This window comes from Acomys minous (genome assembly GCF_964271855.1).
Source record: "Acomys minous genome assembly, chromosome: 12".
Lineage (NCBI taxonomy): Eukaryota > Metazoa > Chordata > Mammalia > Rodentia > Muridae > Acomys > Acomys minous.
This window is the reverse complement of record NC_140493.1, coordinates 63,551,216-63,574,945: the sequence shown is the minus strand read 5'-3', so window position 1 is coordinate 63,574,945 and position 23,730 is coordinate 63,551,216. Positions and strand designations below refer to the sequence as shown.

The window sequence follows — 23,730 nt, the reverse complement described above, 5'->3', positions numbered from 1 at the left end:
ATGTACAAGTTTCTGCTAACCTATGATGCTTACTATTCTGAATGTTATTTTTGTTTTTATATCTGGAATTGCTGAATTCTTGAGCTAAATGCATTTTTTAATTTATAACATAGAAAAGAGACCTTGAATATGAGTCAATCTGAAGTTTAAAAGGACTTTGGTGACTCATCTGGATCTTCACAATACTATTTCATGACTCTCACTATTTCACAGTGTTATTCATTTGTTCAAGAAAATGGGATCATGTGAGTGAGCAAGAAAAGAGTCAAATGTTATGCTAGGTGCTTTACATGTGTTATTTTATAGACTTTCATGAGTATCTTCTGAAATATAGATTACTATTGTATAACCAATTTTCAGAGGAGCTCAGAGAGTTTGTGCAAATTAAAAAAGGTAATAAGTAGAGAAGGCAGATGTAACATGTAAGATCAATGCATGCTAATATCACTCATAAAATTCATTTCTGTTCTTAAAGAGTTACTGCAGGCTCAATCATAGAAGGGGGAAACGGACAACAGTTTGGCCTTCACCCCATGTTCATGCATACTTAGAGGCTCTGGAGATAGGGGTTGACTACACTTGGTTTAGGACATTTCCAGGAGATTTGGAAATGCAGTCAAAATGAAAAAACATTGGGTTAAGTTTAGTTAGACATTAAGAGTTTGGATTAAAGAAACTGATTTAGAATTTCACTCAGCTATTTTCTAGCTATGTAACCTTAGTGAGGCATTTAACCTTTTGAAACCACGATCTCTTAAAAAAAATAAAATTACACTAATAGTTTCTGAGGTTATTTATATATTTTTAGATAAAGGTCAGCTTGGGTGAATGCTTGGCACAAGACCCCCATAAATAGGCCACTGTTACTAGTTTAGTTATTAAAGCAAATTTTCTGTTTTTAGACTTCTTCAGTCCTCTGTGACAGAACTATATCTCAGATGCTCTGAAGAAAAGAGGAAATTTTTAAGCAAACAATGATGGTCTCGCACTCTTATCAAGATTTTTTTTTCATTCCCTCATATCAGCTACCCTCTTAAGCTAAACCATGACTGTGGCTCTCTCAAAGGCACAGCTTTCCAGCTTCCTGGAGAGAAAAGCTAAGATGTTCATCTCATGGTTCATCTCAGTCAGCATGGTTGGAAAAAATCATCACAGCACTGGCTGGCTGTCACACCACCACTATCAGTGAGTGGCTTTTAAAAGGAAGACGAGTAGGTCCTCTGTAGAGTGAAATGGCCACCTTGACACCTGCTGTGGAAACCCCTCTCCTGCTCCATCTCCTCTTACCTACATAGGTGTAAAAATCAGTAGGGTTACCTGTGGCAACACCATCCATCTACTCCTCTGTACATGCTTCCCAAGAGCAAAACAGAGCAGAAGAGCAACCACGGAGGTGAGACGCGCCTTGCCACCTAAACTAAGCAAACCACTTGCCTACCACTCGCAGTGCAGAGGCAGCAAATATCATGTGGGAGGGACAGGACTCTCACTTTTAGGCAGAGTGTTTCCACTCTTGGAGAATTTCACTTCTTGGAATTGCCCTTCCCTGATCCACAAAAGAGGTCAATAGTCTTTCAGAGAGCTCTAGTGAGAATGGAATGCACCTGAGAAGCACCAATATATTTGTAAATCCGTTTCACTGTATAGAACTGATATTCAGGAAGTAGCTTAGGGGTGTTGGGTGTTTTTTCATCTTTTAAAATCTGAAGAGGTCTTGCTATAAACACGCTCTCATGTACTTAGAACCAGTAGAGAGGATGACTTAGCAGACTTAGCTCTTTTGTAAGCCATATCAACAGATGCACTTGCCTTATTGGCATTTGCTGATTTTTAGAACATTTACTTTGTAGCTATAAAACAGCATGCTGGGGAAGCTGGCTTTCCCTCTGAGCCACCACTGGTCTGTTCAATGGCCTGACTTAAGCCTAACTTGCTTCACCATAACGCAACACTTCACAAAAGGAAGCAAGTAAGAAACTTGAATCAAGAATCTCTATTACTCATTCTGAAACTAGCTCCTGGTCAGCCTAAGAGAACTGATTATAAGATGATGAAAGTTGGGGTAAGGGTGTATGCATGGAGGTGTGAAGAGATGGCTGGCAATACTCATGAGACTCAACTGATTCTCCCAAGCAACGCCTAGTTCTAAATCATACACCATGTACTGACATGGACAAGGAGCCCATAAAATGCATAAATGTTTTTCTATGGTCTGGAAGTAGGATACTTACTTCTCTGAGCCTCTTTGACATTCAGATTTATAACGAAGCCTCCAATTTTTTTCCCAGAAGCTTAACCTTATTGTCCAAGTGAAATGAGAACATGATGAAAAAGGAGCCAGTTTGTTCAAATATTAGGGGCAAGAGATGAAATAGCAAAAAACTGCCCATATCAAACAAACATGAATAAATAATAGCCTTAGCTTTGGGATTTTTTCAAAATATTGGTACACTGTTCATCACTAAAATTTAGAAAGCGACTAGATTAGATTATTGTTGAGTGAAAGAATATTTTCTTATTTTTTAAAACATCTTCTCTTGAAACAAATTCTGTTTCCATTTTTGCCAATAAACCCCACAAGTGTGTGTGGTTTACAGAGTTTATATATCCCATGGCAACATAGTCTTCCTTCTCTCCTCACTGCCTTCTACTCAGCCTCTCCAGATCTTTAATTTTTCTTGAATAATAACAAAAAGTATTTCCTAGTCCTCAATTAGTAAATCTATTTATTATTTAAAATGTACTACTTTAGCGCAATTAAGCAAGGGGCCTCATTCATCAAACCTTCATTTTTTTTCTAAGACCCTCCCCCCATTCATCCCATCAATCACCAGGAAGTCTGTGTGTTAAATGGAAGTTGTGTTTCCCATCCTTTGGCCTGCCACATCTGGTAACAATTGCAGAGGGTCATATGACATCATTTGTGTCATAGCATGTGTCTCTCTGTGCCTTGGTTCACAGGCCTTTGGGATTATTTACAAAGTGTGTGCTTTTAAGTGTCCTGGAAGTCAAAAATATAATTTTCCCTCAGAATATGTTTATGTGCTCTTATAAAGAGCTATTGTCATTCCAAATTGTGTGTGTGTGTGTGTGTGTGTGTGTGTGTGTGTGTGTGTAAAACCACAGAGAAATCACATAGGTAATGGCCATAAAGGTTTTCTTCTACTCATTTAAAGCCTTTTTTATAAGTGTCTTTTGCTAATTTATTAGTTTATTGTTAATAGCAAATGTTTTGGGTTTTCTGGACTTGTTTTCTGTTTCTTTTAATACTATTTAATTCTGAGTTTATATTTTCATGTTTTCAGTCAAAATTTATGTCAGATTTTTTATTGTGTATAAGCCTGTTATTGGGATCTTCTCTGAGCCTATGGTTTTCCTCTTAACTCTCTTCCTAACAAGAAACAATATAGCATTTTCATTCTATATTCATATTATGAAAGAAGTATCTAATAACTACAAAAGTGAAGCTTAATCAAGTCACAGATACAGATATTTTCTGGCTCTGTTTTTTCTTCTTGGATTTGTGATACTGTTCAGAATATTAAATATTTTTCTCACTTCATCTAAATATTCAATACTGCTTTCTTTACGTGCCCATACAAACATTGCTTTATTTTTCTTAAAGTGATGCTTTGGGACATAGTAAGGATTCATTAATATTATGAATAACTATACAAGGGACAAACTACTCAATGGATGAAAAAAAAAGATGTCAAGACTGAAGTTAAAGATATTGGTGACTTCATTGATGTTGCTTAATGGTACTTATTAATCTTTAAATATCAAATGGGTCATAATGCTTAGTTACCCTTACTATCTAAACAAATTTCCACCAGATGGAAAAAGAGAGGTGATCGACAAATTAGTTAGTGTTTATTGAAATGAAGCATTTCTACATGATTAGAGAACTGTACAGGGAAAAAGAAAGCTGATACAGTGTATTCTGTTTGTCCTTCAAATGGGAGAGACAAGATGCTTGAGCATGCCTCTTTTCTGGAATTAAATTTCCCACTGGTTTCCTATTAAACTCAAGGATACGTGAAGAAAGGGACTTTAATTGCTTGGCACTTAACAAGCCTGCTCTGCTGTTCAATGAATTAGAAATGTTTTTAAATTTTGATTGCATTTAGGGCTACACAGACTTTCTTGAAATAGCATTTTTGGTACATCTAATCTACCTGTAAGAAGAAATTATTTTAAATGAAGTGTAGCATGCTCAGAAGATGAATGGAAACTAGGGAGATACCGAAGATCTACCACGTGCTAAAGTGAAACAAGCATTACATGTCTCATCCTCTCCTCTTAGCAAGCACTTGAGATAAAGGAGTTGAAGGTCAGCCCTGAAGTCCTGCTCTGAATGCAAAGCCCATTTTCTACCTCTGACATCTTTGAATCCCTGTTGAAGACAGGAAGATGGCAACTTCTTAGACATTATCTTTGTCCTCAGTCAGTGCTGCTGACCAAAGACAAATACTTAGAGAAATCATTTATAGAAATTCAGTAGGGGCTAAATTATCTGGATTCTGTCTGCATTATCTCATCTATAAAATAATGCCAGGTCCTCTCTTCAGTTTCTGCTTTCTAGTCAGGTTTGTGTCTGAAAACTCACATTTTCCAAAGGACTATTGAGAATTCTGTCCACTGGTAATTGAGTAAGTACTGTGCAGTCTCATATTAATGAAGAGTCCTCCAGATTGGCACTTGCAGTGTGCTGTTTCTGGTGTGGGAAGAGCCTATCTTGCAGTGTTCTTACTCAGAAGCAAAAATCTACCTTTAGATGCCCTTCAGGGCCTTTCAAACTGATCCCCGAAGTAAGATGATCCTACTCCTATGAAAGGTTTCAATATGCCTTCTCATTTGACAGTCAAATGTCTAGAGCACAGCTTTTCTTTGTTGTTTATTTTCCTAATTCTAGTTATATATTAGGCTCTTTTGGTGTTGTACATACACCCAGGTCATGGTTAATGGCCTGACAGGTTAATAGCCTGGCTTCCACTAGTGCCTGCTAACAACTCATACATATTCAATAGGTAATTCTGTGTCCTAAGTCATTTGTCTATCATAATGCCTGCAAACAGCATAGAATAAATGGAATAGTCTTGTACCATGAAAAACTGTAAGAGAATCAAGCTGACCTATACTCCTCCTCAATGGGCCATTGTCACCCCAAAGAGTACAGAGCTCTTCCCTTAAAAAAAAAAAAAACTTAGTCCTAATGGTAGTTAGTAGTACATCTTGAATTGGAGATTAAGAAATCTGAGCCAGAATTTCAAATTTTGAAAGCTTTTCCATTAGGAACCCAGTTGCATTAATTTTGTGGACCAGAGGAAAGCTAAATTAGCCAAGTGTTTGCCCTCTGTTCTCTTCCTTGACATCACAAATGCAAAAGGCTGTCATTATATCTGAGTACTAACAAGAACTGGGATTTCTCAATATGAATACTGAAAGATTCATTTGAAAAGATCTCACTAGAAAACACAAAAGGTTATTGCTAACAGGAGATATTTCTTTACTCAGTCTGCACCTGGCTAAAAAAGTGCCTGTGTGCTGTACCTGGCTTAAAAAGAAATAAGGAATTTCAAACCCTTAATCAATTTGAAATATTCTAATTATTTTGTTTTGGTGGTATACAAGTATAATTTATTAGATAATATTGAAAATGTTTTCTTTCAAAAAATATTTGACTTCCAGTTATTAAACATGATACATCCAAACTGAAATGCAAAGCAAAGAAAGATGAGAAAGAATGACATTTTTTTTTACTACCATCTCCACAGTGTTTGAAAGGAGTCCTTCCTTGACATATTTCACACTTTTGTGTTTTCTCTAAGAATCTTAAGAGTGAGAAGTGTTATCCATGAAAACAATGGTAGTTAGTTTTCACCACACTCACTGCCAAACTAGTAATGAAATAAAAATGTAAATGTTTCCTTTTGGATCAATGGAGTTTTAATTTTATAAATAGCTGTTTGCCTTGATTTATGCATTTGCAGCAGATTTTAAGCATCTGTGTTCAAGGTGACCATTTGGGAAAGGCTCCCTGGCTTCACTTGATGCATGCTATTTGCTACATGATGTGCTAGAGTCAAGTCCCTAATGAGGCTTTGGGACTCAACTTGCTTACCATATAGACCACAAAACATAAAAAGGATTTTTAAAAATTTTGTGTATGATTATTTCTGTGAGTTTTCAGAAGTTATGCAATTGTTGAAGGACTGAAATTTACCTGTTTCAACCACAAAAAGAGAATATTTGAGGTTTAAGTACTAGCATGGACCCTGCCTCCAGAGGTCCTGGGTGCAGGTTCCCTCTTCCCTCGTGTAGACTTGAACTTATAAGAAGAGTCTTTTGCAGTCAGAATCCATGGCCCGTACTTTTTTATAATGTGACTAAAGTAATAGATAGTTTGTAGCATTGTTTATTTCTTTTAATCTAACTTAATTAATTTTAGGCATGGTATCTTAACAGAACAGCTCATTTAAAAAAAACTATATAGAAAAAGAGATGGTGTGTGGATTACTTATAAAATGAGAAGTCCAAATCATGCTTGAAATAACTTCCATGGGTGGCCTTTCTATTTAAAATACACCCTAGCTGATAATATCACCACTTTTAAATGGCTCGGCAGCTGTTGCTATTAGGAAAATTGCCTCTCCCCATTTGCCCCTCCTGTGTCTTCACAGCTTTCCTGAACTCACAGAAGCAATTCTAATGATTGTGGCATATTCCATAGTCTGCCTTTTAAAAGAGACCAGATTGGAGATTACCCATTATTAGAGTAATCTATGGGCTCCTTTTCATCTGCAGCCAATAGACAGGGATTTCTCTCCTGTGGGCACAAAAGCTACAACTCTGTTACAAAGAATGTGGAAAAGAAAATGAATCCTTTTCTTGTTGAGATCTGTTTATTTTGTAATCATTGAGAACTAAGAGTACCCTTTCTGAAATTTTCTAGCTATTCCATATTTAAACCCTTATCACAACTCTATCTCTTGGGGTATTGGATTCTACAAAGGATAGGATGGGGAATTTTGGTGCCTTCAACTATGAGTGAGTTTTTGAAAACACGCATCAACCCTTGGAAGAGTAATATTAAAAACAAAGTAGGTAAAAATCGCAGACAAAGTTTGTCACAAGGACAGATTCCTGAGTCCCATCTCCCAAATGCAAACAATGAAATGTGGGCGGGGCATCAGAATTCCTGACAGTAGAGCAGAGCACTAGAGATGACTCAGCAGATAAAGTTTTGCTGTGCAAATGTAAGGGTCTGAATTTGAATCTCCACCATAAATGCCATGTGGACATGGCAGCCAGTTTAAAATCTGAGTCAGTACATGGGCGGCAGAGACAGAGCAAGTTGGCTAGACTAGCTGAATTGACAAACCATGTGTTGAAGAGACCTTGCCTAAATATGTAAGGTGAAGAGTGAGTTAGGATGACTCCCAACATTGACACTAGCCTCTAGCCTCCATTCACATGCAAGGGAACATGTGGGCATGCATGTGCGTGTGTGGATACACACACACACACACACAGTGCAAGGTATCTGCAAACCATCCTTTGATGAACAGAATGGGCTCTGGGTCTTTAATAATTTTTCATTGCAGAAACCATCTGAAAATTGCATGATCTAGGTAGTGTTAACCCAGGTTTGCTAATTTTATCAAGTCCAAGATCAAAAGAGTAACAAGGAGGCTGCTTCAGGGGAATAGCACTTGGGGAATGTTGAGAGTTCTGTGGAGTAGGAAGGCCTGGGTGTGTTCCAGGACCCGACCACACTGTGGGGCTTATTACCATGTCATGTTTCCAGTATGCAAGTGAGATAATCATCTCTACCTCCTACCACACCATGCCAAAGTTCTGACCAATTTGGGGGCCACACTTACAAAATAAGCTCATTTCTCTGTGGGGGAGTAGTTATATAAATAACATATTTCCAGAAAACAAATGCCAATAGAAAGCTCAGCATTTCTTCAGGTTTTATAAGAATTTCCTTTCTGTGTTGGATGATTTGTAAAACCACTTCCTTGGAGACATTCCCCACTAACTTTCTTTTTATCCTCATCCTGTTCAATTCATTTCTACAAAGAGGAGATGCCAGATTAAAGGTCATGTTCTTTTAACCACCCTCTAATGGGTATCCTTGGAAGTCTCACAGTTCCCACACTCAGAACCCAGGAGGTCAAGCATATTTGGCTGGATGAAAGTAACAACCAGCTGCCAAGCTAGCCTAGGATGCTGTGTGGGAATAAAGTCAAGTTCTACTGCAAAGCCCTTCCCAGCAGTGAGTGGGTCAGTGTGGGTGACTGTATACAAAACCACAGACAGGAGAGTAAAAGGTGCTAAACAGCAGAGAGCTCTTACATGATCCTTTGAGATTATACTTTATACAAGGAAGTGCCACCATCGCTAAGGACTTCTCACAGTTTTACTCACCTTACCTTCCCCATACACCATAGAGGACCATCATATCAAAATGATGCACTAGAGACCCAGACTCCTTGAAGCTCTGCTTGTCTGAGACCAGGAAAGCATACCTGTAGTTGAACACAGTGGGCTTATATCTGTTGCTGTGCACAAAAACACCCGTAAAAGGTTCTGGGTTTCTCAGGGAAAGGGTGCCAAGAAGGATCTAGAACTTTGGGTTTTGGCTAGATTAGGGGATTGACAAGGATCTAGGGAAGCAATCGTTCATTTAGATTGTGCACTATCAGGAAGTTGAGACAATCCCACTACTGCATATCTTAATAATTTCTAGCTTTAAGGAAAACAGATCCAATGGAGACTCACATTGGAAGTGGTAAAGAAGCAATGGTCAGTTATATTGTTCAGGAAGGGAATGTCAGGGTTTGCACAGTGATACTGTTTTTTTTTTTCCTCTGAGCCTAAATTACATTACAAAGTGTGTGGTTTTACCCAGTTTCACCTCCTTTTCCTGCTTCTTATCTTCTTCCTCCTTCTGCTCCCCCACTCCCTCCCTTCTCACCATCTCCTTCTCTTCTTCCTTCACTTTTCCCTCCTGTATTTGTAGTATAAAATCAATTGTAGAATAGTGTGATATTTCCATGGAAAATATTTCATGTTCTTGTTATAAGTGCTATATTTTTAAAATAATATTCAGCATTTTTTCATTTATGCTCAGTTGACTTTATTTGAAGTGTTTGTCCCTAGTGTTTAGAAGTTTATTTTGAATATTTGGGGCCTTAGGTATAATATGAATAAAAAGTCTTTTCCCTAGAAGCACTAAGTCAATGGGAAAAGTGTAAGGAAAAGCAAAAGTAATGAGTCTGCCAAGGTGTGTGTGTGTGTGTGCTAGTGTGTGCTCATGCACGCACGTGTGCATGGGTGCATGCATGTCAGGGGAGAGAGAAAGAAAAATAGAGAGGAAGAAGAGGAGGAGGAGGAAGAGGAGGAGGAGGAGAGAAAGCGAGATCAGACTCATTTGAACCTCTTAGGTCTCCTAGAGAAGTAATTATCCTAATATCTTTGCCACCAAACCCAACATGGCACATGACTCATACCATTTAGTTGTTTGTTTATGCTTTGTGTGTGTGTACGCTGTGTATCACTTGTAGTTGTTTACCCCTCAGTACTGAAATTATGGACTGATAAAAATTATAGCAGCTAATATTCCAGAAGGATTTATTTGCTTTACAATGAAAAAAAAATGTGGAATGTAAATGCTAGCAGGAAACTCCATACAGCAGTGTTTTAACAGCCACTTCCTCAAAATCTGTCAGAAATCTGCAGCCAGCAGATTTCAGGTTTAAATGCTTCAAGTATTCACTTTCATACAAACAGAATTGGCCCAGAGTTTAGGGGATTGTTGTTTTCCAAATGTTCATCTGCAGGGCTATTCAGTATAGACATTTCCTCAAGAGGTATAGGGAAACGCCCAGTTATGCCACAGTCAATGGTGAAGGCAGAACTATAGGGAAATGCCAGTTGTGTCACAGTCGACAGTGAAGGCTGAACTTGAGCTACACAGGTCTATCACTGTATCGATTACTTTTGTTGTTTCTATGAAAAAACTATTTGACAACATTTCAAAAGGAAGATTTATTTTGGTTACAATTTGAGGGAACAAAGTCCGTTGTGTCCTGAAAAAGATAGATGCAAAACCATCAGGTGGTTGGTCATATTTAGTCTACAGTTGAAAAACAATTAAAAGCTGACAGTTTTTTCTTTTACTTTTTTGGGGGGAGGGTTATATCATCTATTTATTTATTTATTTTTACAAATTAACTTATTTACAAATATATTTATATTATTACACACATATAATAAACTACATACAGGAATTATACAAATATTATATTTGTAGTGTTTTGGCTATTTGTATTTGGCAACTTCGAAAAAAACATCTTTCTTATATTGGTGAGTCTGAAATTCTGAATGTAAATCAATATCTATCATATCTCATCTCTATCAGCTTAAAACATACGTATAGACCTAAAACCATCTTAACCTCTAAATAATTAAGCTTAACTGTAGAACAGAACTATCTAATCTTCAATACCATCAGAGACTTGAAAAGGAATAAAATTAGTTACCTGAGTAAACTGGAAGTGCAGGTTAGCAGCTTCCAAATTGAAAACAATGACAGAGACAGATTGCTGCCTGAACAGTCACCCAAAACTCTCTAAATGTTGGAGCATCATCTTCAGTCTTTTGACCTAATATATCTGACAGACATATTTGTGAGGCAAGAACTATTGAGGATTTGCTTACCCTGTCTTGGCAGAGTTTGTCCATACACTCTGCTTGCATCCAAGCTTGCCCATTTTTAGTCAGAATTCTATCAGTGGCCAAAATTCGGACATTTTCCCCGGAGGCTGGTTTGCCACATTTGAAGCCTTCTCCATAAGGAGTTTCTTTGATGCTCATCCTGTTCTTTGAGGTAGGCTGGGTGTTGCCAGGAGTTAACCTGTCTTATTATCAGTGAATCTTTAAAATAATAAAAACATCTTTAAATGCCTTAATCTGTAGGTATCTGAGGTTTTTGAAGACCTTATTCTTTTACCTTTTATTCAGCCTTGTAGCCCAGCCCAGGGAATGGTGCTGCTAACATTCAGGGTGTGCCTTTCTTCCCCAGATAAACCTCCCTAGAGACACCTTGACAGACATGCCTGGAGGCTCATCTCTTAGATGACTCCAAATCCAGTCACAATGACAATGAAGAATAATTGTCACAGTGACCAGAGCAGAAAGAACTGTACACCCCCTCTCCTTGTCATTTTTTTGTAAGGTCAAGGCCTATAGGGAGAACCAGTACCAGCTATTCTTTGCCTTCTGATTTAAATCTAGTTTGCCATCACTAATAGCCACAGTCTCTGAACCACTGGGAATCACAAAGGAGATGCTATGATCTGTTTTGTAGTGTCAATTAGGTGTTCACCATAGAGTGGCCTACAGTCAGAAGTATCACAAAACAGAAGTGAGAATGTCCTTGACAAACTCCTCTCCTGTCAAGGTGAAGTGTAAATGCCCTTGCTTTTTTCTTTTTTATGTTGATAATAAGCAATATAGGAATGAAATTCTTCTCTGGTTACTCTTCTAAAGCCCTTTTGTGTTTGACTCTCCAAGGACTAAGAATTGGACACATTGTTCTTTACTCATTGCTCACATGTCAAGAGAGAATTGAGTTTAAAGGCTTTAGCTCCCTTGCAGGTTGCAATGTCTAGCTAGATGCATTAGCATTCAGCAGTGGTGGGGAAACCCCAGACGATTTGCAGCTTTGTAAATTGTCCAGACCCATAATGAAATCTCAGGCTAAGGAAAGCATTAAACACATCGTGACACAAGCTTTCTCCTCATAGGTCAAAAAATGAGGGCCAATTCACTCATCTGCTGCCTTGGCGTTTAAGATAGCTAGGAGATGCCTTGTTAGGTCAAAGACATAATTCTAACTTGGTGCCTCTGTAAAATCCTGGCCTCTAGTCTTAAACGTGGTCCTCCATGAAGCCTCATATCCTACCGATGTGCAAAATCAGTGCCTTGCCCAATGTCCCTACTGATGTCATTCTTTTCTCCTCCCACATTCCCCCCATGCTCAGGAAAGGACCATAAAGTCTCCCACCTGTTGCTACTCTACCTTTCAGTTACATCAGGATGCATGCCTATGCTTATGTTATGGACCCTGTCCCTTCACAGCCTCTTATAATCTGGCAATTATTTTTATCCTATGTATTCAATTTTATATTGACTAAAGTAAAAAAACATTTCAGGACTTTTATATTAAAAATAGATATACACTTTCACTCAGCTGGACGATCATTCTTTTCTTTGCAAGAAAACCCTTCCCCACTCCCTCATTCCTCCTCCCACAGTAGCCTGGGTTCCACCCGGAGCAGCTGCCCAGGACTCTAGGTGCTCACACAATCCGGAAGACCTGCTTACACGTCTTTGTATGGGATAACTCAGATGAACTCACTCTATCCCTCTTCCTTACTTATCTTTTTGAAAGTTAATTTTGATCTTTTAAAATTGATTTTTTTTTTAAAAACATCACCTTGAAATTTTACAGATAGTCCCAGACTTAGTATAATAATTTGACTTACAATAGTTTGGCATTTCGTAGAAACTGTACATAGAATTTTGAATTTTGACATTTTCCCTAGATAGTGATATCTAGTCCTCATAGTCGCTCAGTGCTGGACAGAAGCAGTAAGCTTCAAGATCATAGCAGTCTATGACGTCCTGTGTTGCTGAAATAGAAGGTTCGGTAGGTTAGATGTGTTCAGGGCATTTAAAAATGTTATTTACTTATTCACTTTACACCTTGGTTGTAGCCCTGTCCATCCTCTCCTCCCAGTACCACCCTCCCTTCCTCTTCCTCAGAAAAAGAGAGCCCCCTCCCATCTATCTACCCCAGTGCATCAGGACTGAGCATTTCCTCCTATCCTGTGGCCTAGCACAGGGGGAAGTGATGAAAAAGAAGGAAACAGAGCCCACATCAGAGACATTCCCCACTCCCTCACTAGAGGACCCACATGAAGGCTGAGCTGCCCATCAGCTTGTCTGTGTAGAGAGTCTAGGTCCAGTCCATGCATGGTCCTTAGTTGGTGCATCACTCTCTGCAAGCTCCTCTGGGCCCTGGTTAGTTGGCTCTGTTGGTCTTCTTGTGAGGCTCCTGTCATCTCCAAGTCTTTTTCTCCTTCCACTCACTTTTCCACAAGACTCCCTATGCTTTGCCCAATGTTTGGCTGTGAGTCTCAGCATCTGTTCTGAACAGCCATATGGAATTTTCTACTTACATTGTGTTGACTGAGACATAACTCCCCATCATAAGTGAAGGAACATTTCTACTTCTTTAGAAATTCCTCTTTCTGAGTTTTCCCACCTTTCTCTTGATTTCTTTCCTTATATTTCACCACTAAGTATCAGTAGATATCACCTTTGAATTTTTGTTCATCTTCTATTTTTTTTTTTAAGTTTCTAAAGGTTCTCAATTTTGTATCTCTGGATGGTATATATATCGCTAAGAGTTAGTAGATATCACCTTCGAACTCTTGCTCATCTTCTATTTTTTGAAGTTTCTATAGATTGACCATTTCCATTCAGTAAATCCAATGCTAATTCTGCCCCAGAAATGTAGATTCTACTCTATCCATCAGTCAGAACTTATTTTCACTTCATTGCTTTAGTTATCCTCTTAAAATGTGATGGCACTCAAAGAAAGAATAAGCAGGCTACCAAGATGAGACTTGATAGCCTATGACCATATAGTGGGGTAGGAGGTCCCCCTTGGTCTTAGACCTAGGGGAGGGGAGTAGGGTGAAAGCAGGAGGGAGGAAGGAATGGGAGGATACAAGTGATGGGATAACAATTGAGTTGTAATCTGAATAAATTAATAAAATTAAATTTTTAAAAATGTGCCTTCCCATTGCTTTCATAGCAAGCTCATGAACTTGACATATGCAATATTTCATAGCCCAACAACTGCCAGCTTCCTGGCCTGATCAATACTGGTTATTTTTTAACCTGGACTTCACTTTTGCTATAGCATTTTATTTTATAGCTTCACTTTATTTTATGTGTATGGGTGTTTTGTATGTGTGTGATGTGTATGCTTGGTTCCCAAGTAGGCCAGAATAGGTTATTGGATCCCCTGGTACTGGTGTTACAGATGGTAGTAAGCTACTACATGGGTGCCATGAATCAAACTCAGATCCTCTGATGAAACAGCCAGTGCTCTTGATCATGGAGCCATAATACAAGTTTGTTAAAGACATTAACTTATTTCAGAGCTTCTCATTATTCTGTATGGGCCGGAAAGTGATCTGTGGTAGCCATATTTTGATTGTGAATGAGTGAGTTATATATATTCAAGTCAAGCCAAATCAAAAGAACTAATATGACTAGTGGGATGTGTGTACGAGTGGATAGCTAGTAGGCAGGCAGGTAGATAGATAGATGATAGATAGATAGATAGATAGATAGATAGATAGATAGATAGATGGTATAGAGAGATACATAGTAAATACAGTAAATACAGATAGAAGATAAATAGATATACATAGATAATAGACAGAGAGATAGTGGTAGAGAGATAGATAGATAGATAGATAGATAGATAGATAGATAGAAAGATAGATAGATAGATAGAGACACACAGAATAGATAGACAGGTAGATAGGCAGGCATATAGACAGATGATACAGATAGGCAGACAGACAGACAGAAAAAGAAAATTAAATGAGGTATTCAAAATACCCAGTAGAAATTAGCTGGGAATGCCCTGTAGTGGTATTCAGCTGAAGTTCCTGATTGAGAGAGTCCTGAGCTGAGCAATTCTCCAGAAGGTGAGGGTTCCAAGTAAAAGAACAAATCACAGCATAAAGGCAGCACCATTACCCTTGGGACTCATAACATCCAGAAGGAACCAACTGGGATAGTTGAGTCAATTCGTTAGAGTTTCCGGTTTGAGTTTTCTGTCTGTGGATGAGCTTGCCATGGCTGAATTCTGGCTTCTCTTTTTCTTTGCAGGCACTCTTGTATCATGGTATGAAAAACAGCCTCCATAGGAAACAGTTTACGTTATAACCATCCATTCTCTAGGGCACGATGGTTTAACTCATGGGCTCTCTAGTTGTTCTCTACTCTCCCTACCACGAGGTGGGGGGCGGGGTGCTAGGTCATTCAAAGACAAAGGACCTTTGAGAACACTTTGAGTTAAGCACGTTTGGGTCTGAAATGGGAAAGGGCAATCCACCTATCAGAGTCAGCTTCTCAATGAGCTTAAACAGCACATGACAGTTTGCCAGTATAATGTACATTACACTCATTTTCCCTTTTGATACCTCTGTTTATATCATTCTTCCTTTGTGGTCCTCTTAGCTAACTTCTAATTATCTTTATATTCTCAATTGATAGCATCTTAATATATTCACATCTCTTTGAAAAAATAACATTAATTTTTGCTGCTATTTCTGTTAGTGTTTCCCTTTAGTATTTCAGGTCATCATTCTGTTGCCTTCTTAGTAATCCTACAACAGCATTATTCGTACTGTGTTGTGATTGGCTACTTCCCTTCATATTTTACTACTCTCACATTGATTTTCTAGTTTAGGAAGACATTTGAGTTTTTACCTTCTATTTAAAGAACCAAAATTTTCTGCAATTTTCTAATAAAATGATAGCAGTAGTGAGGATAGCAGTAATGATAATGGTGATGATAATAACACCATTTGTTGAAATGTGTGCTAGGGTCTTTCTAAATATTTTTGTTATAATCTCATTACTAATCTCATTTAATGGGAGAACAAAATAAAGCTGAGAGAGGTAAGGATCTTGACCAATAGCTTGTGGGTGCTAAAGCCAGGATGTACTAGAGCCACAGAATAGAATTCCAGGGACCAAAAACAAAAGAGAAAATATTATTCATCTCCTGATACTAACTTTAGCCCCATTATTGTGTGTAAGACAGCATAGATGTACAATTCCCAAGATTTGTAAGTTTACTTTTGTTCTCTTGGATTTCCATTTTTTAATAAAACACAGTTGTCCCACTAACTTAACATCCTGAGAAGGAAAATAAAATACAAACATATTTAAGTAGCTAGGCAAATATTATAAATTCTAAAACATACAGATGCTATGAAAAGTAAAAAAGAGAGAGTGTAGAATGGTATAAGAACACACAACTGAGTATGTATAGGTGAAAATATGTCAGGATACTGGGGATTGTTGCAGGGATAGCAACACTCTCTTATCATTTTGCTTTATGGCAAAGATGTAAAATAAAAGTACCTTGGACTAACCTTACTGCCCACTCATGATTCCATCTCACAGTTGCTACCTTATAAGTATCTATGGAGCATAAATAGTAAGACACACCAAACTTCAAGCTGACCCAATCTTCCCTTACAGAAGTCAGTGCCTTGCATCCTAATTGGTGTCCTCCAGCCGTACCCACTCCTGTGTGCAATGAGCCGAGTCTTAGTCAGTGGGTTACCAGCATAAGAAAAAGTTGTGATGTCCTGGGGCTTTATATCTGTACACAGAATGGTTTTTGCTGCCAAGAAATGACTAATAGTCTTTTCTCATACTTAGAAGGTTGAGCCATTCCTACCCAGAAATCAGCTCTGCAAATTTGATCCTTCTTATCCAACGATGGCAATCACTTGCTAAGTCTATCCATTCACTATTTTCTAGTAAAGTAGACCTATATTAAACAGGTACATTTACTAAGAGAAAATAAATAATGACCATAAGAAACCAGAAGTTATCAATAGCAAACTCTAACATAGTTTGTTCATTGATATGTCAATTTTAGAATCTCTCATTTTAGAAATATGCAGATAATTTTTAAATGCCTTGTGCTATTCTTGATACATTGCATATAAAAATTACTTAATTGAAACATGTGGTAGTACATCCTCTGGGTATATTCCAAGGAGTGGAATAGCTGGGTCTTGAGGAAGCCCTATTCCCATTTTTCTGAGAAAGCACCAGATAGCTTTCCAAAGTGGTTGTACTAGTTTGCATTCCCACCAGCAATGCAGGAGTGTTCCTCTTTCTCCACACCCTCGCCAGCATGCGGTGTCAGTTGAGTTATTGATCTTAGCCATTCTGATAGCTGCCTTATTCATAATAGCCAGAACTTGGAAACAACCTACGTGTCCCTCAACAGAAGAATGGATAAAGAAACTGTGGTACATTTACACTATGGAATACTACTCAGCTATTAAAAACAAGGAATTTCCAAAATTTGTGGACAAATGGATTGAACTAGAAATTGTCATAATGAGTGAGTTCACACAGAAGCAAAAAGAGCTAAATGGTATATACTCACTTATATCGAGACACTAGCCCAAGGTGTACGTCCCCATGAAAAACTGTACCTACCAGAATAATGGGTAAGAGGGGAGGACATCCTATTGAAACTTTAGGTGTGAGAAGCCTGGGAGAAAGAGGAAATGGAAGGATCCAGTGGGTCCTGGAAAACTACAGGCGAGTCTGGGCCCTGGGGTCCTCCGCAAACTGTGGCAACAGCCAAGGAAAAAATAGGCAGTAAAAACCTTGAACCCCTACCCGGACTAGCCGATGGACATTCTCCACTGTTGAGTAGAGAAGAAGATCTAACTCTCACACAAACTCTGGTGCCCCATATTTGATCATGTCCCTTGGATGGAGATGCCTGGTGGCACTCAGAGGAAAGATAATAGGTCACCAAGGAGAGACTTGATACCGTATGAGCATATTCAGGGGGAGGAGATCCCCCTCAGACACAGACATAGGGGAGGGGAGTAGGGGGGGGAAGTGGGAGGAAGGGAGGGATGGGAGGATACATGGGATGGGCTAACAACTGAGATGTAATATGTATAAATTAATAAAAATGTATTAAAAAAAAAAGAAACATGTGAAAAACACCCAGAGGCACAAATACCACCATACAGTGGTTGATTGGCTGGAGACACCCAAAGATGTGCCAACCACCATGCTGTGGTGGGAACTCATGATCAGACTCCTCCTCCTGCAGGGCCATGGATCCAGACCTGGCCCTCAACAGCAGCATGGGATGGGACCTTCTAGCGTACATGCCCCCACATAAATCTGTTTCATGTCTCACACTTGGGATCAATACATAACATGCATATATCAACTCCAAACCACTATAGAGTCTGGGTGGATGGAAGATACCCAAAGGCACCACTACAATAAGCAATTATATGGTAAAGGAAAAGGAGAGAAAGAGAAGGTAAGAGTGTGTGTACTATGAAGGGAGGCAGAACTGGAGACTCAAGGGTGATGAGGACCAGCCTGTTGTGAGTGGCCTTTGCTGCCACCTGATGCCATGGTGAGGTCCCATCCCATGCTGCTGTTGAGGGCCATGTCTGGGTCTATGGCCCTTCAGGAGCAGGAGTCTAAGTTAATGAACATGGCCCATGTTACCACCAAATGCCATTCATCTATCCCTGGTAAATGCCTCCTGAAACTATCTCAATGTCCAAGAGATGCACTGAGTTGCTCCCGTCCTTCACTAACTATGGTACTCGAGAGAGGGAGTCTGGATCCTTACCTGGGCAGTGCGAGAGAGTTGGCCTTGGTGGAATGAGTGTGGGAAAACTGGCAGTAAGCCTCACTGGGATGGTGCAGGAGAGCTGGTCCCGCCCCTCACAGGCTTCAGCACTACCCCTGGGCAGCAGGTTAGAGCTTCCCTTAGCGGTGTGGGCATTGGAGAGCAGGCCCTGAGGGTTTAAGTGTGGGAGATCTGTCCTTACCCCTATCCAGGGCAGTGCTGGACAGCTGACCTTAGTGGCAGGGGTGTAGGAGAACTGACCCTGATGGCCTAACTGCAGGAGAGCCAGTCCCACCTCTTGTCGGCTTCCACAAGCAGGAGAGTATCCCTGCCCCTCACCTGGGCAAAGCAGGAAAGCTGGCCTTCGTGGTGCAGGATCGGGGAGCTGGCAGGGTGAACATACAGCTACTACTCAGGCCTACATTCAAGGCTTTGAGTAGGCCCACCCCGAAACGTATCCCATCGATGAACTGCTAGGGAACATGAAGGGGCAGGTCCCGCAGAACCAAACTTGTAGGAACTCCATGGCACAGAGCAACAACAGGGTATTCAAGAGGAGTCTGTGTGAGGAACCAGTATTGATAGAGTAGCAGAATTCAGAGGCCTCAAACCAAATCAATAATGCATTACAATGAATAGTTGTGAGTAAAGTTGTTTGGGCGAAAGGGTATACTGTTGATAACTGTGACACACCACAGTTTCCATGGTGAGATGTTTTAATTTTTTTCATGTTATTTTTTCTTTTTGTTGTTTTTATTTTCGTTCTCTTGGGGGGGTGGCAAAGGTGGAGAGTAGATATGGAAAGATGGACAGATGGGTGGGATTGGGATAAATTATGCGAAATTCACAAGGAATCAATACAAAGTTTGAACCAATACAAAGAGCTCTGAAGATCTCCACTGGCCATTCTGCATCTGATCACCCATGAAAGATGTATGTTTTCCAGATTTTAGACACAGGTCTTGGAACAGTATGTACAACCTCTGCTGAAATTCTGTTGGTCAGAGCACATCACAGGAATCTACCCAACAAACAGGAAAGCTCATCTCCCTGTCTAGCCAGAAGAGAAGTAAAAGAGATTTGGTGAGGACATAGCATTGCCTTTATCAAAGCCTTTATTCCCTTCATTGGTATTCTTTATTCTGATTATTTTGAAGGTCCAAAAGGTTTTTCTTTTCAGACAATAAACAGATTCACAAAAGGTTGGTGGAAACAGATGAGGTTTCAGAAGTAACACAATCTTCATGATTTTACCCATTCTTTCCATGGTTAGCACTTTCTGTAGCTCTCCAATTGAAAATCTCTTAAAATGTGGCCAACACATAACTCTGAGAAATATGGATTTTGTCTTTTGCTTCTCTTTATATAGGAAACCAACCTGTAGGCAGTTTCTCCTTGCAGTTCTCTTATAAACTTATCCAAGAGAAGACACAAAGTATCATTCCATCTGGTAATGAAGGTTTCATAGTTAGAGAATAAAAAGGAATTATGGGAAATTATGGTACGGGCTTGTGTTTCCACTATGTTTACTTGTATAGTCTCTGATACTAGGCAGCTATGTACCCATATCAGAAAGACAGACTGTGTAATGCGCTACACAGAAGTAAATTTATGTTCTTCGTTCACAGGCATAGTAAACTCAAGCATTGTTACTGTTGTCATGGAAATTAAAACATAGAAATGAACTCTAAAAGTGAGAATCCAACAGAAGCATGAGCTCCAGGAGAGGAGGTCTTATTCACTGACAAAACTCTAGTGCCTTGAGTAGAAGCTGCAAATGGTAGAGTTCATAAGCACTGGTTGTGGAATGAATAGAGCTCAAGCAACATACAATAAATCACCCTGTGTTGAATCTAAAGAAAAAGAAATATTCATCAATATAATGATGATGAGAGAAACCATGCAGAATGGAATGTGTGTGGGGCAGAGGGAAAGGCTGCCTGGCTCTCACCAATGTAGTCAAAAGGTGGAACAGGAGCCACCTGGGTAACAAACTCAGAAACACCTTCTAGTTTCTTCCATTTATGCAACAGCTGGATAAGGCAGCCACCGTTAGCTTAGTTTTAGATAAATAATTTTGAAAAAATATGTGTGTTAAATAAATTGAATAAAATATGAAAGACCTAATGGGTTAAAAAAAAAACGATCAGCTTAAAGAGTTATTTAAAAGATAGCATTATTACTGTTACTATTGATAACTACAGTGTTCTTGTTGGCCTTTTGGTTCTAGTAGTTGTCATAGAGTGAGAAAATAGTTTATAGAATCACTCCAAGCTGGGAAAAAAAGGTTAAAAAAAATAAAAGCAACTGAGTCATTGGTTAACTGACTGATTTAAAAATAAGAGAAGTGAGAAAATTATTTTAAAATATAATAAATATTAGATATAATTTACAGTTAAAATTATGTGACCAGTTTGAATTTGTTTGAATTGTATATATTTATTTCCCAAATTAGTTTATATAAAGTAAAAATTAGTTCATCAAGCATTCAAAGGAATTTGATTAGAATAATACTCAACCACATTTGTTAAGGAATATAACAAAGAACATTATTGCTGTTAAAGATTCTTGTCATATGTAATACTCATTTTGGGAAATTCATTAAGCATTGACTTAAACTTTATTTAAACTACATTCTTAAATTAAAGTCATTGTTTCTTTCTATCCCTGGAAGCACAGAACATAATTTGATGGTTGAAATGTTAAGGAAACTGCTAAAGAGGCAGAGGTAGAAATTGCCTATTCATAGAAATATCTCTGCAAATGATGGCATCATCTGAAAACAAAGATGGGCAAGGTGTTATACACAGGATTGATGAAATTGTGTAGACAATTATTAGCTACCTACAGAACTCTTAAAGCTTCCTTATTCTGTATCTAAAACAGGCATAATCAACTTATACATTCTTTTCTACTGAGTTATTGATCGGGGCATTAAGTCTTTATGAGTTTATAGAGCTCTATCTATGCTCTGAATACCAATAGATCAGTATTAATAGAGGCAAAATAAAGATTTTACAGTACATGGTAAGTTTGCAAAGTTTCAGACACACACACACATATACCATTATTCCTTTTTAATTTAATTTAATATTTTATTTTATTTATTCATTTTATATTTGATTGCATCCACCTCCCTCCTCTCCTCCAAGTCCCACCTTTCCTCTCTCCTCCCCTCTTCCTCCTCCCCTACTCCTCAGAAAAGAGGATGCCTCCCCCTCCAGTGAACCCCAGCACATCAAGTCATATCAGGACTGTGTGCATCCCCTTCCACTGAGGGCAGGCAAGGCATCCCTGCCAGGGAGTTATCACTGGAAAGAAGGCAACAGAGTACTTACTAAAGGCCCACATAAAGACTAAGCTGCCCATCACCTACATATGTGTAGGGGGCCTAGATCCAACCCATGCATGGTCCTTGGCTGGCACTCCAGTCCCTGTAAGCCACCACCACCCCATGTTTGGTGGGTCTCAGGGTGGGCCAGGCATTGGTTAGACATTCCCTCCGTCTCTGTTCTATCTTTATCCCTGCACATCTTCTAGGCAGGGTAAAATTTGGGTCAAAGTTTTTGTGGGTGGGCTAGCAATCCTTCCCTCCACTAGAAGTCCTATCTAGCTGGGAGATGGCCTCTTCAGTCTTCAGAACCCCTACCCCACCATTACTAGGAGTCTCAGATAGAGTCACCCCCATATCGTCTCAAGAGGTTACCCAGCTTATCTCAGAAATGCCCTCATCCTTGGTTTCTCGTCCTTCTCCAAGCCGTATGGTCTCCCACTCCCCACTCTCCCCACATCTGATCCCTGTCTTCATTTCCCTCTCCATTCCCTCTCCTACCCTATCCCCCTCTTCATCTATTTGTGCTGTCATTCTATGTCTCCTTATGAGTTAGAACTAAGTGTCCTCTCATGGGGCTCCTTGTTACTTAGCTTCTTTTGGTCTGTGGGTTATAGCGTGGGTGTCATGTACTATATGGTTAATATCCACTTATCAGTGAATACATACCATGTGGGTCTTTCTGGCTCCAAATCGTCTCACTCAGGAGGATCATTTCTAGTTCCATCCATTTGACTACAAATTTCATGATGTCTCTGTTTTTAATAGCTGAGCAGTTTTCCATTGTGTAAATATACCACATTTTCTTTATCCATTCTTTGTTTGAGGGATGTCTGGGTTGTTTCCAGATTCTGGCTGTTTTGAATAAGGCTGCTAATAATGTTGTTGGGCAAATGTCCATATTGTATAGAGGAGCATTTTTCAGATATGTGCCCAGGAGTGGTATAGCTAGGTCTTGAGGTAGAGCTATTCCCAATTTTCTGAGAAGTCCCACAGAATGATTTGCAAGTTTACATTCCCACCAGCAATGGAGAAATATTCCCCTTCCTCTACATTCTTGCCAGTGCATGTGCTGTTACTTGAGGTTTTGATCTTAGCCATTCTAACAAGTTTAAGACAGAATCTCAGAATCTTTTTGATTTGTATTTCCTTGATGACTAAGGATTTTAGACATTCAAGTGTTTCTCAGCCATTAGAGATTCCATTGTTGAGAATTCTGTTTATCTCTGTATCCCATTTTTAATTGGATTTTTTGGCTTACTGGTGTTTAATTTTTATTTCTTTATATATTTTGTATATTATATCTGTCTGATAAAGGGTTGGTAAAGATCTTTTCCCAATCTATCTGCTGCCATTTTGTCCTATTGACAATGTCCTTTGCCTTACAGAATCTTTTCATTTTAAAGAGGTCCCATTTATTAATTGTTGATCTTAGAGCCAGAACTGTTGGTGTTCTGTTCAGGAAGTTGTCTTCTGTGGCAATGAGTTCAAGGGTCATGCCCACTTTCTCTTGTAATAGATTTAGTTTTATCTGGTTTTATGTTGAGGTCTTTGATCCACTTGGCCTTGAGTTTTGTGCAGGGTGAAAAGTATGGATCTATTTGCACTTTTCTACATGTGAACATCCAGTTAGACCAGTACCATTTGTGGAAGATGCTATCTTTTTTTCCATTGTGTGGTGTTGGCTTCTTTGTCAAAAACAAAGTACCCATAGTTGCTTGTGTTTATTTCTGCATCTTTGATTTGATTACATTGATCAACTAGTCTGTTTCTATACCAATATCATCCAGTTTTTGTTACCCTTGCTCTGTAGTACCACTTGAAACAGGGTTGGAGATACTTCCAGAAGTACTTTTATTGTGCAAGATTGTTTTAG

At 39.0% G+C, this 23,730-nt stretch overlaps 1 protein-coding gene and 1 long non-coding RNA gene across 3 annotated transcripts in view; one reads left to right on the top strand and one right to left on the bottom strand.

Moving 5' to 3' along the window:
* The window catches only part of CPQ (carboxypeptidase Q), a 410,614-nt gene that overhangs the window by 347,997 nt on the left and 38,887 nt on the right, over positions 1 to 23,730 (top strand). The gene's annotated exons all lie outside the window — the stretch shown is intronic.
* LOC311580103 overlaps positions 10,341 to 23,730 on the bottom strand; it is a 36,264-nt gene continuing 22,874 nt past the window's right edge. The window contains exons 2-3 of the long non-coding RNA XR_014773366.1: positions 12,561 to 12,707; positions 10,341 to 10,947 (exon numbers count right to left, since the gene is read on the bottom strand). This is a non-coding gene — a long non-coding RNA (uncharacterized lncRNA). The remainder of the gene's footprint in view (positions 10,948 to 12,560; positions 12,708 to 23,730) is intronic.